The sequence below is a fragment of the Bos grunniens genome, chromosome 15, assembly GCF_055505025.1.
Source record: "Bos grunniens cultivar Pamir isolate PY7600 chromosome 15, Bosgru_T2T1.0, whole genome shotgun sequence".
Lineage (NCBI taxonomy): Eukaryota > Metazoa > Chordata > Mammalia > Artiodactyla > Bovidae > Bos > Bos grunniens.
Window position 1 is genome coordinate 51,929,908 of NC_141179.1, and position 11,234 is coordinate 51,941,141.

Below are 11,234 nucleotides of genomic sequence, written 5' to 3' on the forward strand. Positions count from 1 at the left end.
AAAGTGCAAGTGAAGACGCTCAGTCATGTCCGACTCCAAGCAACCACATGGACTGCAGCCTACCAGGCTCCTCCGTCCATGGGATCCTCCAGGCAAGAGTTCTGGAATGGGGTGCCATTGCCTTCTCCGTGAAGACCCAGGAGCATGAGAATAAATGTTTACCTCCCCCTGAGATTTTGTGGCCCACAGCAAAATGGTCATGTAGTGAAAACCAGAAGCCAACTGTATCTCTCACTGCCTCTCCATTGCCTTGTTTCTGTCCACATCTCTGCCTTGCAGAAGGACAGCAATAAAAGATTTCAGGACAGGGAATGGTGAAGTCAGACTGAGGACACTGAATCATGTGGTCAGACTAAGGTATGGGCACTTAGAGTGCACCCATTGTTACTAGGTAGAATTGACTGGACTTTATATCTGTACAGTTTAGGGGATGAGATGGGGAAAATGAAGGCAAGCACTCTTGGAAACACTCAAGGAAAACAAGGTTCCCATGCTCTAAGTTGGAAATACGGAAGAAAACAGAGTAGAACTGTAAGCTTACCATTCTCATCCCAACACATAGTAGGTGTTCAATTTAAAAAAAATGTATTGAGTAAAGGATCAGTTTTGAGCAGATGTGGTGAGTTCAGTTTGGCACATGTGGACCCTCCAGGGGCAGATGTCTGAGAGGGAGCAGAATAACAAGAGACATTTGAGAGTCACAAGTCTACTGAATTCAGGGAGAGAAGAGGTTCCAGGAAAAGAGGCAGGGAGGGCTGAAGAGCAAAGACACCAAGGCACAGGTGAAGTAAAGCACTTCCTTGGGTTTTTAGAGACTTCACTTCTAGCCTTTGGGTATCGAGAAATACCCTGGGATCCTCATGATCAATTTCTCTTTAGACTTCATCCAGCTCGGGGTGGTTCCTCTGAACTCGGCACCAGAAGAGTCTCATGTAATCTACTACCTGTTATTCATCCAGTCCCCCTAGATGGTTACTTGGGATTGCATTCATTCAGTCATTTATCAAACAGTAAATTAGTTGCCAACTAATGTGTGCACAGTATGGGTCCATCTCAATGGTCCTTCCATTCCCCATTGCCATCTCCCCCACCAGGGCTCCAGTCAACCCCTGGCTCCTCCCTGGTCTCCCTGCCTCCACTGTGGCCCCTGCAACTCCACGCTCCCCTGGAGCAGGGAGAGCAATGAGTCTGGAGCACAGCTGGTCATGTTCCTCACCTGCTTCAGAACCCTGTGTGCCAAACCTGCTTTGAGAAATATCTCAAAATACAGACATGAAAACTATGAGGGAAGGGATGAGAACACTATGAGAGAGAAAAAAAGAAGGCAATAGAACAAAGCAAAACTTCCCTCCTACCCTCAGGACAGAGTCCAACCTCCTGGTGCTGGCATTTGAAGCTCTCTGTGACTTGATCCTCCATGACCTCTTCAGCCTCGTGCCCCACCACACCTGCTTCACATGGATGGCACAGCACGAAATCCCAGATGAAACACTGCCGCTTCCTTCCACGTGCTGGGGCTGCCCTTCTCCTGCTACCCACTCTTCCAGGAGTAGCTCAGCGGCCACCTCCCCCAGGAAGCCCTCCCACTCCTCTGGCCTCGTGAATCCCCTGCGCTTTCCTCTGTCACTGTGCTAGTCATACTGTGCTGCCTTCCGAGTCTGCCTCCCCTGCTGGGCTGTGAGTTCCTTGAGGGCTAGATATGACTCACTCTGTGGGTCAGCCCAAGGCTCAGCCCAAGGCCAGGCACACATGAGGCCTCCTGGAATGTTTTGTCTGAGTCTGAGAGGCTTTCTGGGTGTCGCTACTAATGGAGATCCCTGAAGAACAGGTGGATTGATGGCTTAGTGACCAGTTTGGGCGCAATGGTGTGGGGGCCAGAGTGACAGGGAGGGCTTGGGAGGTCAGGAAGTGGAGGCACTGGCAACCCTTTTTCCTCTCCCAGCTGCTGCCCTTCTGTCCTTCCTTCATTCTGCTCAGGGCACCTCTCTTGTTGGTTTCCCCTCCTCCAGGCGAGTGATGAACATTCCCTATTGGGGGTGTGGCTCCAAATCCCTCCCTAAAAAGTCCCAAATTTCCCAATGGTCAAACCTCCCTAAATATCCCAAAGTTCTCCATCAAATATGCAATAGTCTGAATGTGTCTCCCTGAAATTCATATGCTGGAACTCCAATGCCTGATGTGATGGTATTAGCAGGTAAGGCCTTTGGGAGACCATTAGTTCATGAGCCCTCATGACTGGGATTGCTGTTCTTATAAAAGAAACCCCACAGAGCTCCCTAGCAGCTCCCACCTGTGAAAACCCAAATGGGAAGGTATTGGCTATGAACCAGGGAAAGTGCCCTCATCCGACCAGATGTTACACAGATCTGACTTAAGCCTCTTGAACCGTTGGAAGTAAATGTCTGTTGCTGATAAGCTATCTAATGTGTCGTATTTTGTTATAGCACCCTGAACAGATAAAGATAAAAGGCTCCCTGAAACTTTTCCAATGATTTCTATGACTCTACCATTAACACCCCAAACCATGAGACCAGTGGATCTGGTCCTCTGTTCTGTCCCTGCAGGCCTAGCTGTCCAGACAGTAAGTATCTTTTGTTCCAGCAACTGTCACTGCTCAGGACCCTCTGGGGAGAGAGGCATCAGCATATGTAGGTGAGATGTTGTTTTTCACAATAATGGAGAACAGCAGAGTGACTTCTGATTTCTACTCTTGGAGTGCTTTGGGAGGCCAGTCTCACTGGAAGAGGACAAAAGAACTTGGTTTGGTTTGCTGTGTTTGCCTGACTAGCAATCTGAATTTTTTAGACTGCTACTCTTTTTCTTCTTTTTTTCTCGGCCATGCTCTATTGTATGTGGCATTTAGTTCCCCAGCCAGGGATTAAACCTGGCCCTTGGCTGACTTTAATTTTCTGGGCTCCAAAATCACTGCCGATGGTGATTGCAGCCATGAAATTAAACGATGCTTGCTCCTTGGAAGGAAAGTTATGACCAACCTAGACAGCATATTAAAAAACAGAGACATTACTTTGTCAACACAGGTCCATCTAGTCAAGGCTATGGTTTTTCCAGTGGTCATGTATGAATATGAGAGTTGGACGATAAAGAAAGCTGAGTGCCAAAGAATTGATTCTATTGAACTGTGGTGTTGGAAAAGACTATTGAGAGTCCCTTGGACTGCAAGGAGATTCAACCAGTCCATCCTAAAGGAGATCAGTCCTGGGTGTTCATTGGTAGGATTGATGTTGAAGCTGAAACTCCAATTCTTGGCCAGCTGATGCGAAGAGCTGACTCATTTGAAAAGACCCTGATGCTGGGAAAGTTTGAGGGCAGGAGGAGAAGGGGACGACAGAGGATGCGATGGTTGGATGGCATCACCAACTCAATGGACATGGGTTTGGGTGGACTCTGGGAGTTGGTGATGGACAGGGAGGCCTGGCGTGCTGTGGTTCATGGAGTAGCAAAGAGTTGGACATAATTGAGTGACTGAACTGAACTGAACTGAATTTGGCATAAAAAGCACAAAACCCTAACCACTAGGCCACCAGGGAACTCTCTGGGATGCCCATGATTTCATCTCCCAACTGCTGCCCTTCTGTCCTTCCTTCATCCTGCTCAAGACACTCTTCTTTTCAGTTTCCCCTCATCCAGGCCTGTGATGAACATTTCATACTGGGGATGTGGCTCCAAATTCTTCCCCAGAAATCCCCAAATTTCCCAATGGCCTGAAACCTCCCTAAGTATCCCAAACCTCTCCATATAATTTGAAGTAGTCTCCCCAACATTCATATGCTGGAACTCTAATGCCTGGTGTCATGATATTAGAATGTGGGGCCTCTGGGAGATTATTAGTTCATAAGCCCTCACGATTGGGATTGCTATTCTTATAAAAGAGACCCCACAGGGCTCCCCAGCAGCTTCCAACCTGTGAGGACCCAATGGGGAGGTGCTGGCTATGAACCAGGAAAAGGCCTTCATCTGACCAGGCTAGCACTCAGGTCTCAAACTTTCAGCCTCCAGAACTGTTAAAAAGAAGTGCTTGTCGATAATTTACCCAGTCTGTGGTATTTTGTTATAGTGTTTTGAAAAGACAGATAAAAGGTGTCCTGAAACTTTTCCTAATGATTGCTATGACTCTACCATTAACACCCCAAACTTTCCATTTCAGAAACTGTTTTCCATACCCAGTGCCCAGGAGGAGGTTGGTGTGCCCCTTACCTCGACCTTCTCCGGGGCAGGAAAGCTGGTCTCTAATGACAACCACCAGGGGAGAAGGAGGGTGGGTTTCTCTTTTATACCATCAAATCCCACCCCTCTTGTGCCTCTCCCACACAGCTGCTCAAAAATGTGACACTTCTCCATCTATATAATAACCTCAGATATGCAGATGACACCACCCTTATGGCAGAAAGTGAAGAGGAACCAAAGAGTCTCTTGATGAAAGTGAAAGAGGAGAGTGAAAAAGCTGGCTTAAAACTCAACATTCAAAAAACTAAGATCATGGCATCCGGTCCCATCCCTTCATGGCAAACAGATGGGGAAACAACGGAAACAGTGACAGACTTTATTTTCTTGGACTCCAAAATCACTGCAGATAGTAATTGCAGCCACGAAATTCAAAAACACTTGCTCCTTAGAGGAAAAGCTATGACCAACCTAGACAGCATATTAAAAAGCAGAGACATTAGTAGTCATGTATGGATGTGAGAGATGGACCATAAGGAAAGCTGAGTGCCGAAGAATTGATGCTTTTGAACTGTGGTATTGGAGAAGACTCTTGAGAGTCCCTTGAACTGCAAAGAGATCAAACCAGTCAATCCTAAAGGTAATCAATCCTGAATATTCATTGGAAGGACTGATGCTGAAGCTAAAGTTCCAATACTTTGGCTACCTGATTCAAACAACTAACTCATTGGAAAAGACCCTGATGCTGGGAAAGATTGAAGGTAGGAGAAGGGGACAACAGAGGATGAGATGGTTGGATGGCATCTCCGACTTGATGGACATGAGTTTGAGCAAGTTCTGGGAGTTGGTAATGGACAGACAGCCAGCGTGCTGCAGTCCATGAGGTCACAAAGAGTTAGACATTCTGGATGTCTCCTCTAGGCTCAGAACACTAATGTCTGCCCAGGGTGCTTGGGCCAGAGCTCTTCTCATGAAAAAGGGAATCCCTGAATCCAGAGAGAAATCAAGGATCCAGGCTGGAACAAGGATCCAGTGGAACAGTGCTTCCCCACTGGGTTTGGTCCTGCATTCAAAATCCCTGGCCTTGGGGAGTATCTCCTTATTGATCCGTTCAAGTGAGCATGGAGACTCACCTGAGGAACAAGAAGAGATTCCCAGAGTAGAGAGTCTAGGTCCCAACTCCAGCATTAAATGGCCATGTGCTCTTGGAGGACTGTCTGCTTCATTCCACAAAGTGAAAGTGAAAGTGAGGTCGCTCAGTCGTGTCTGACTCTTTGCAACCCCATGGACTGTGGCCTACCAGGCTCCTCTGTCCATGGGATTTTCCAGGCAATAGTATTGGAGTGGATTGACATTTCCTTCTCCAGGTCTGCTTCACTCCAGACCACTGCTCAATTACTAGATTTGACTCCATCTCTTGAAGCCTTTCTTGACGCCAAGTCTCCCAATGGGAGAAGCAATTCCCAAAGCCAGAGGATAGAGAGAGGACAAAATACTGATACCAGCAGATCTTGTAACAGGGAGTGTCCCTTCATGCCTAGTTGTCCCAGACAGTATAGTATCTTCAGTTCCAGCAACTCAGTTCCAGTGCTCAGGACCCTCTAGGGGGAGAGGCAACAGGATATGTAGGTGAGATGCTGTTTTTCACAATAATGTAAAACAGCAGAGTGACTCCTGATTTCTAATCTTGGAGAGCTTATGGGGGCCAGTCTCACTGGAAGGGGATGAAAGAACTTGTCTTGATTTGCTGTGTTTGCTGACAAGCAGTCTGGTTTTTTGGACTGCCTCTCTTCTTTTTTGTTTATGTTCTGGTTTGTGGGATCTCAGTTCCCTAACCAGGGATTGAACCAGGGCCACCACAGTGAATGCCTAAATCGTAACCCCTAGGCCACCAGGGAACTCCTTGGGATGCCCCTCTTTTCACCTCCCTCCCTCAACCTTGGACACAGCTTGTCTTCCTTTTTGGTCTACAGAAAGGATTTCTGGAGGAAGCAGTACTCTAGGCGAAGGAAATTCTTTATTTGGCTGGCAACCTGAATAGATGAGGGAACAAAGATTGGACTGAATTAATGAGCCAGACCAGGTCTAGGCCCTGGGATAAATCTAAACTTTTACGCTTATCAGACACAGCAGGTAGCAGGCACGTCTCTTTAATCCTGGTTTCTGGACCCCTAGGTCCTCTGGGCACTCTGGGGGAGGAACCCTGCCACCCGCAGAGGTTCATGCTGCCAGAAAGCTCTTCCCAGAGCTGCTGACTGATTCCTCACTGGTCCCTTCTCCCATTACCTCCCAGGGGACATCGAAAACACAGAGTTGGTTATTTATAGGCAAGCCCAGGAAAGTGAGGGGAAAGGTTAGTGTTTATAAACATGGGGTCACCTGAGTCTGAGAGGTCAGGGGACAGAGGATCTGTGGAGGGGCGGGACTGGCCCCTGAGAATGTCAGGGAGAGAGCCCTGCATATGGGCAAGGCTTACCGAAGGGAAGGGGTGTAAAAAGAAAGGAGAGGGGTGGAGACCGCTCAGATGCTGGAGTACACATCACCAACAGTTGGCCATATGCAAATTATATGCAAATCAACGAGTGCACAAGTGGGGACCTCTCTGCGGGCGGAACCCTTTTGGTCCCCTCCACCTACTGATCTGGAGGCCGGCCATAGCGGTGAGGGCCCTCCCGAGGGAGAGACCACGTCTCAAAATTCCCTTTCTCTAGCTCTGGTCTTGCTAGAAGACAAAGAAGTTCCTCGAGAAAGACCGCGCAGTCACTGGGAAGGGGAGTTACAGCCCTCAGTCCCGCTTCCCCTACTCCGGTGTCTGTTGTTGTGGAAGAGAGGTGTCGGGTTACCGCCACCGGTGCTATACTTAGCCGCCGACTTTGTTGTTCTGCGGGACTCTGGGGACAGGGGACATCGTAGCGCCCGCATAGACTTCAGCCCCCGCTGCCCGGAAACTTAAGTGCTTTTTCCCGCTCTGGGTCTTCGCCACCTCCAGGTGGGTCCTTGACTCCCATCTTCTCTTTCCAAGTAGAACCAAATTACCCATCCGCCTATATCACCCCCGGGGCAAAAGGTGCTGAGCACTCCGGCAGCCGGGAGGAGGGGAGCAAAGACTGACGTTGTGCTGGGGTGAAGGCGGTGGATGCTAAAACCCAAGCCCCGCCCACTCACTTAGACCCGCCCTTGGCTCCGCCCAGGCCCTGCCGGGCCAAATTTCTGTCCCCCAGCCCATCGAAGCCAAGCCTGGACCATCGCTGGTCCCACCCTCAGCTGGATCTCATTCTCCAAGTGTCTCTGAGGAATAATGTTGGCAGCTCTGCTGATCGCCCTCAGCTGCCTTAGCCTCCACACCCTCGGCAGCAGTGTCCGCCCGTCTGTCCCCTGGCAGGTAACGGGGGCAGGGGAGGGGGGAACTATATGCTGCCACGTAAGGAACACTTGGGGGGAACCCATTGCCTGACTCCTCAAAGATCCCTCCCAGGGATGCTTCTCTAGGATGTCATCCTCTGAACCCTCTTCCTCTCAGGATCACTGCAGGGAGCCCCAAGTTCCCATTCCATCTCCCAGAACCCCACCTCCACCCACTGGTCCTCCTGTGACCCTCTTGCCTTCATACCCGCCTCCCTCGGGACAGCCTCCAGCTTCCTCCTCTCACTTCCCATCTCCCACCCCGGGGCCCAGCCTGCACACTCTCCTTAGGGTCACCTGTGTACAACCCTCCTGCAGCCCCTCCCAGACCAGGGCTTGACCTCCTCCCCACTCCCACCCAGGTTGGAGGATGCAGGCTTCTAGAGCAGGAGAGGACTGAGTCTCAAAGCTGACAGGGATCTGGTGTGGTGTCTACACACCTGTGTGGGAGAGGGAAAGAGTCAGAGGCTGGGCATGGGGTCAGGTGATTGGAGATTGTATATTTGTTTGTTATCTGCACAGTGAGTCTCAGAGCCAGAAAGGTGCTTGGAGGTCGTCCAGCCCCACGTCCCACCACACGCAGGACCCTCTCTAACGATAGATGACTCCTCTTAGTTAGTACACAGTGAGGATCTATACGCAGTCCTGACAATAACCCTGAGGTTGGAAGTATCCTCAGTGTATAGGGGGAGAACCTGAGCCCAGAAAAGTTGAGATTTGCCCAAGATCTCACAAGCAGTAAGTGGTGAATTCAGGAATTAACCCATATTTGACTGACTCCAGTGCCTGTTATTTAAATTTTGGAGCTCTTGCCAAATTTCACACTCTATTTTGGGCATAGAAGTGAGATTTGGGGGCATTTGGGGGGGGTGGGAGTTTTTTTTGGTCCCACAGTGCAGCCAATCTTAGTTCCCTGACCAGGGATTGAACCTTTGCCTCCTGCATAGAGAGCTCAGAGTTTTAAGCACTAGACTGCCAAGGAAGTCCCAGACTGAGATTCTGTGCTTCTAAACTGATCTTCCACCAGGACCTCTGTCCAGTACCCTGAACTTATGTGTTTTCCTGTGTGGCTCCTCTCTTCCTTTTCTCCATTACCGCAGAATATCTCCATCCAAAACCTGAGCCTGGCTCCAGACACATTTGATGATGCCTATGTGGGCTGCTCGGAGGAGATGGAGGAGAAAGCAGTGCTTCTGTTAGAGAAGGAGATGGCTGACCATGCCCTGCTGCGAGAGTCCTGGGAGACAGCCCAGAAGGCCTGGGAACAAAAACGTCCAGGGCTCACTCTGCCTCCTGGCTTCAGAAGCCAGCACGGAATTGCCATCATGGTCTACACCAACTCATCCAACACTTTGTACCGGGAGCTGAACCAGGCTGTGCGGACTGGCGGTGGCTCCTGGGAGTCCTACATGAATCACTTCCCTTTCAAGGCTCTGCATTTCTACCTGACCCGGGCCCTGCAGCTGCTGCGGGGTGGTGGGGGCTGCAGCAGGGAACCTGAGCAGGTGGTGTTCCGTGGTGTGGGCACCATTCGCTTTGAACCTAAGAGTGTGGGGGACTCTATCCGCTTGGGCCAGTTTACCTCCAGTTCCCTGGATGAGACAGTGGCCCGCGGATTTGGTAATGCCACCTTCTTCTCTCTAAGGACTTGCTTTGGGGCCCCCATCCAGGCCCTGTCTGTCTTTCCTAAAGAGCGTGAGGTGCTGATCCCCCCGCATGAAGTCTTCGTGGTGACGAGTTTCTTTAAGGATGGAAACAACAGCCTGGTGACTCTCTCGAGCAGTGATCAGATGTGCAGCCACTTTAACTGCGCCTATCTGGGTGGTGAGCCATGCATGAGGGAAACAGGACTGCCAGGAGGTCCCCAGTTGATTTCAGTCCCCAGGGCCTTCAAGAGACCCACGTGATTAATGAGGACGCTGAAGGCCAGAAGCTAGTTGGAGATATTTTTCTCTGTGACTCAGGTTCTGCCAGCTCAGAGGTAGTCAGATAAGTGTTTTCTGCACATGTGATATTCTCAGATGATTCTCTAAACGTTCTCAAAATTTTCCTTCTGCTGCTGCTGCTGCTGCTAAGTCGCTTCAGTCGTGTCCGACTCTGTGCGACCCCATAGACGGCAGCCCACCAGGCTCCCCCGTCCCTGGGATTTTCCAGGCAAGAGTACTGGTGTGGGTTGCCATTGCCTTCTCCGTTCCTTCTGCTACACAGTCTAATAGACCAAAAGAACCTGGTTAAGGAGGGCAATAAGCAGAGGAAAGTGGCAGGAGCGCTGCTTCAGATCCCAGGAGGAGGTGGGCGTAGTGGGTTGATGGGACGCACATGTGCTATTCCCCAGTGCTGAGGCAGGACAGAGTGACTGGGCCAGGGTGGGGCGGGATGGAAAGGCAAACGGGGAAGATTTCTTGCAGAAGGAGGAGGAAGGGAAGTCAGAGTGTGTTTGGGAGAAGGGAAAGGTGTATTGTGATGAGGAGTGGCCTTGCCAGGGCCTGATGGGAAGGGAAGTTTGCGGTGTGAGGGTCTGTCTACCTGGAGGCCTCACTGTGGTGTCTTTTGCAGAGAAGAAGAGGCCGAGCTGTGAGTTTGTGCCAAGTGAGTCACCCTCGGGTCCCTCCCTCTGCTGTTTGACTCCCCACTGGCCCTGCTGACCATTCACTGCCTTTTCTTTTCTTTTCTCTCTAGCAGGCGGGCAGGCAGACTCACTCTCCAGGGGGCCTTTTCTCTGCTCTCCTGGAAGACCCTGCTCTTGGCCTCTTGGGGGTTCCAGCTCTTAGGAGCTGGGCTCTGAACGTTCAATGCCTGCCACTTAGGAGTCCTGGGAACATGTGACCTCCAGATGAAGAAGGGAGGCTTCGACGAGCCTGGAGAAGCAACAAGATGGTTTCAGACCCAGACCTAGCAGGCATGTCTTCAACCAGGATGTCGGGGGATCTGAGGCCATGGTAGGGTGGAGGGAGCCCGGCTCTGTGGTGGGGACTCCTGGGAACAAGCAAGGACAGTGCTGTGATGGCTACTCCATTAAACAGTGCTGCAGTATGGTGACATCAAATTTCATGACTGCTTTGTTTCATGAGACTGGACTCTCTGCCCTGCTTTGGTTTTATGGGACTCAGGGACTCAAATGAATGACTTCTTGATCACTTTTAGACATGGTCCAGGTGCAGACCCTTGTCACACACCATAGCCTGCAACCCCAGATGCTTTAATAGACCTAGAGGTTCCTCACAACAGCCCGGAAGGCAGGAAGGGGGACAGATGGCTTCCTCGGCTGTTTGTCTGACAAGGAATGCAGATCCAAGGAAGGAAGCAACTTGCTGAAGGTCCGAGAGGTTGTTTTCAAACCAGGACCCCTGCCACCCAGCCTCAGTTCCATCAAAAGTCTGAAGGAGCTCAAAGTAGGATCCTAAGCCCAAGATATCAGTTCCCCAGAGCAAGCCATTTCTCTGTGTTCTGGCTCCCATCAGGGTTCATTTCGGCGTTGGTGATTTAAAAACATCAGAGATTCTCACATCCTCTGGAGACATCTGAGCTCCAGAGCAGAGGCTTTATTGAGGCAAGGAAAGCAGCGGGGGCTCCCATGATGTGACCCCTGCCCTCAGCTATCTAGGCTGCTCTAGTCAGCAACAGAAGGGAAGTGACCCCCTCCCCCAGCA

At 50.6% G+C, this 11,234-nt stretch overlaps 1 pseudogene across 1 annotated transcript; it reads left to right on the top strand.

The window, feature by feature from the left end:
- Positions 1-6,733: 6,733 nt before the first annotated feature.
- LOC147358194 (ecto-ADP-ribosyltransferase 5-like) lies at positions 6,734-10,630 on the top strand (annotated as a pseudogene). The gene is made up of 4 exons (XR_015142142.1): positions 6,734-7,564; positions 8,685-9,408; positions 10,141-10,173; positions 10,264-10,630. The product of XR_015142142.1 is annotated as an ecto-ADP-ribosyltransferase 5-like (transcript).
- The last annotated feature ends 604 nt before the right edge of the window (positions 10,631-11,234 follow it).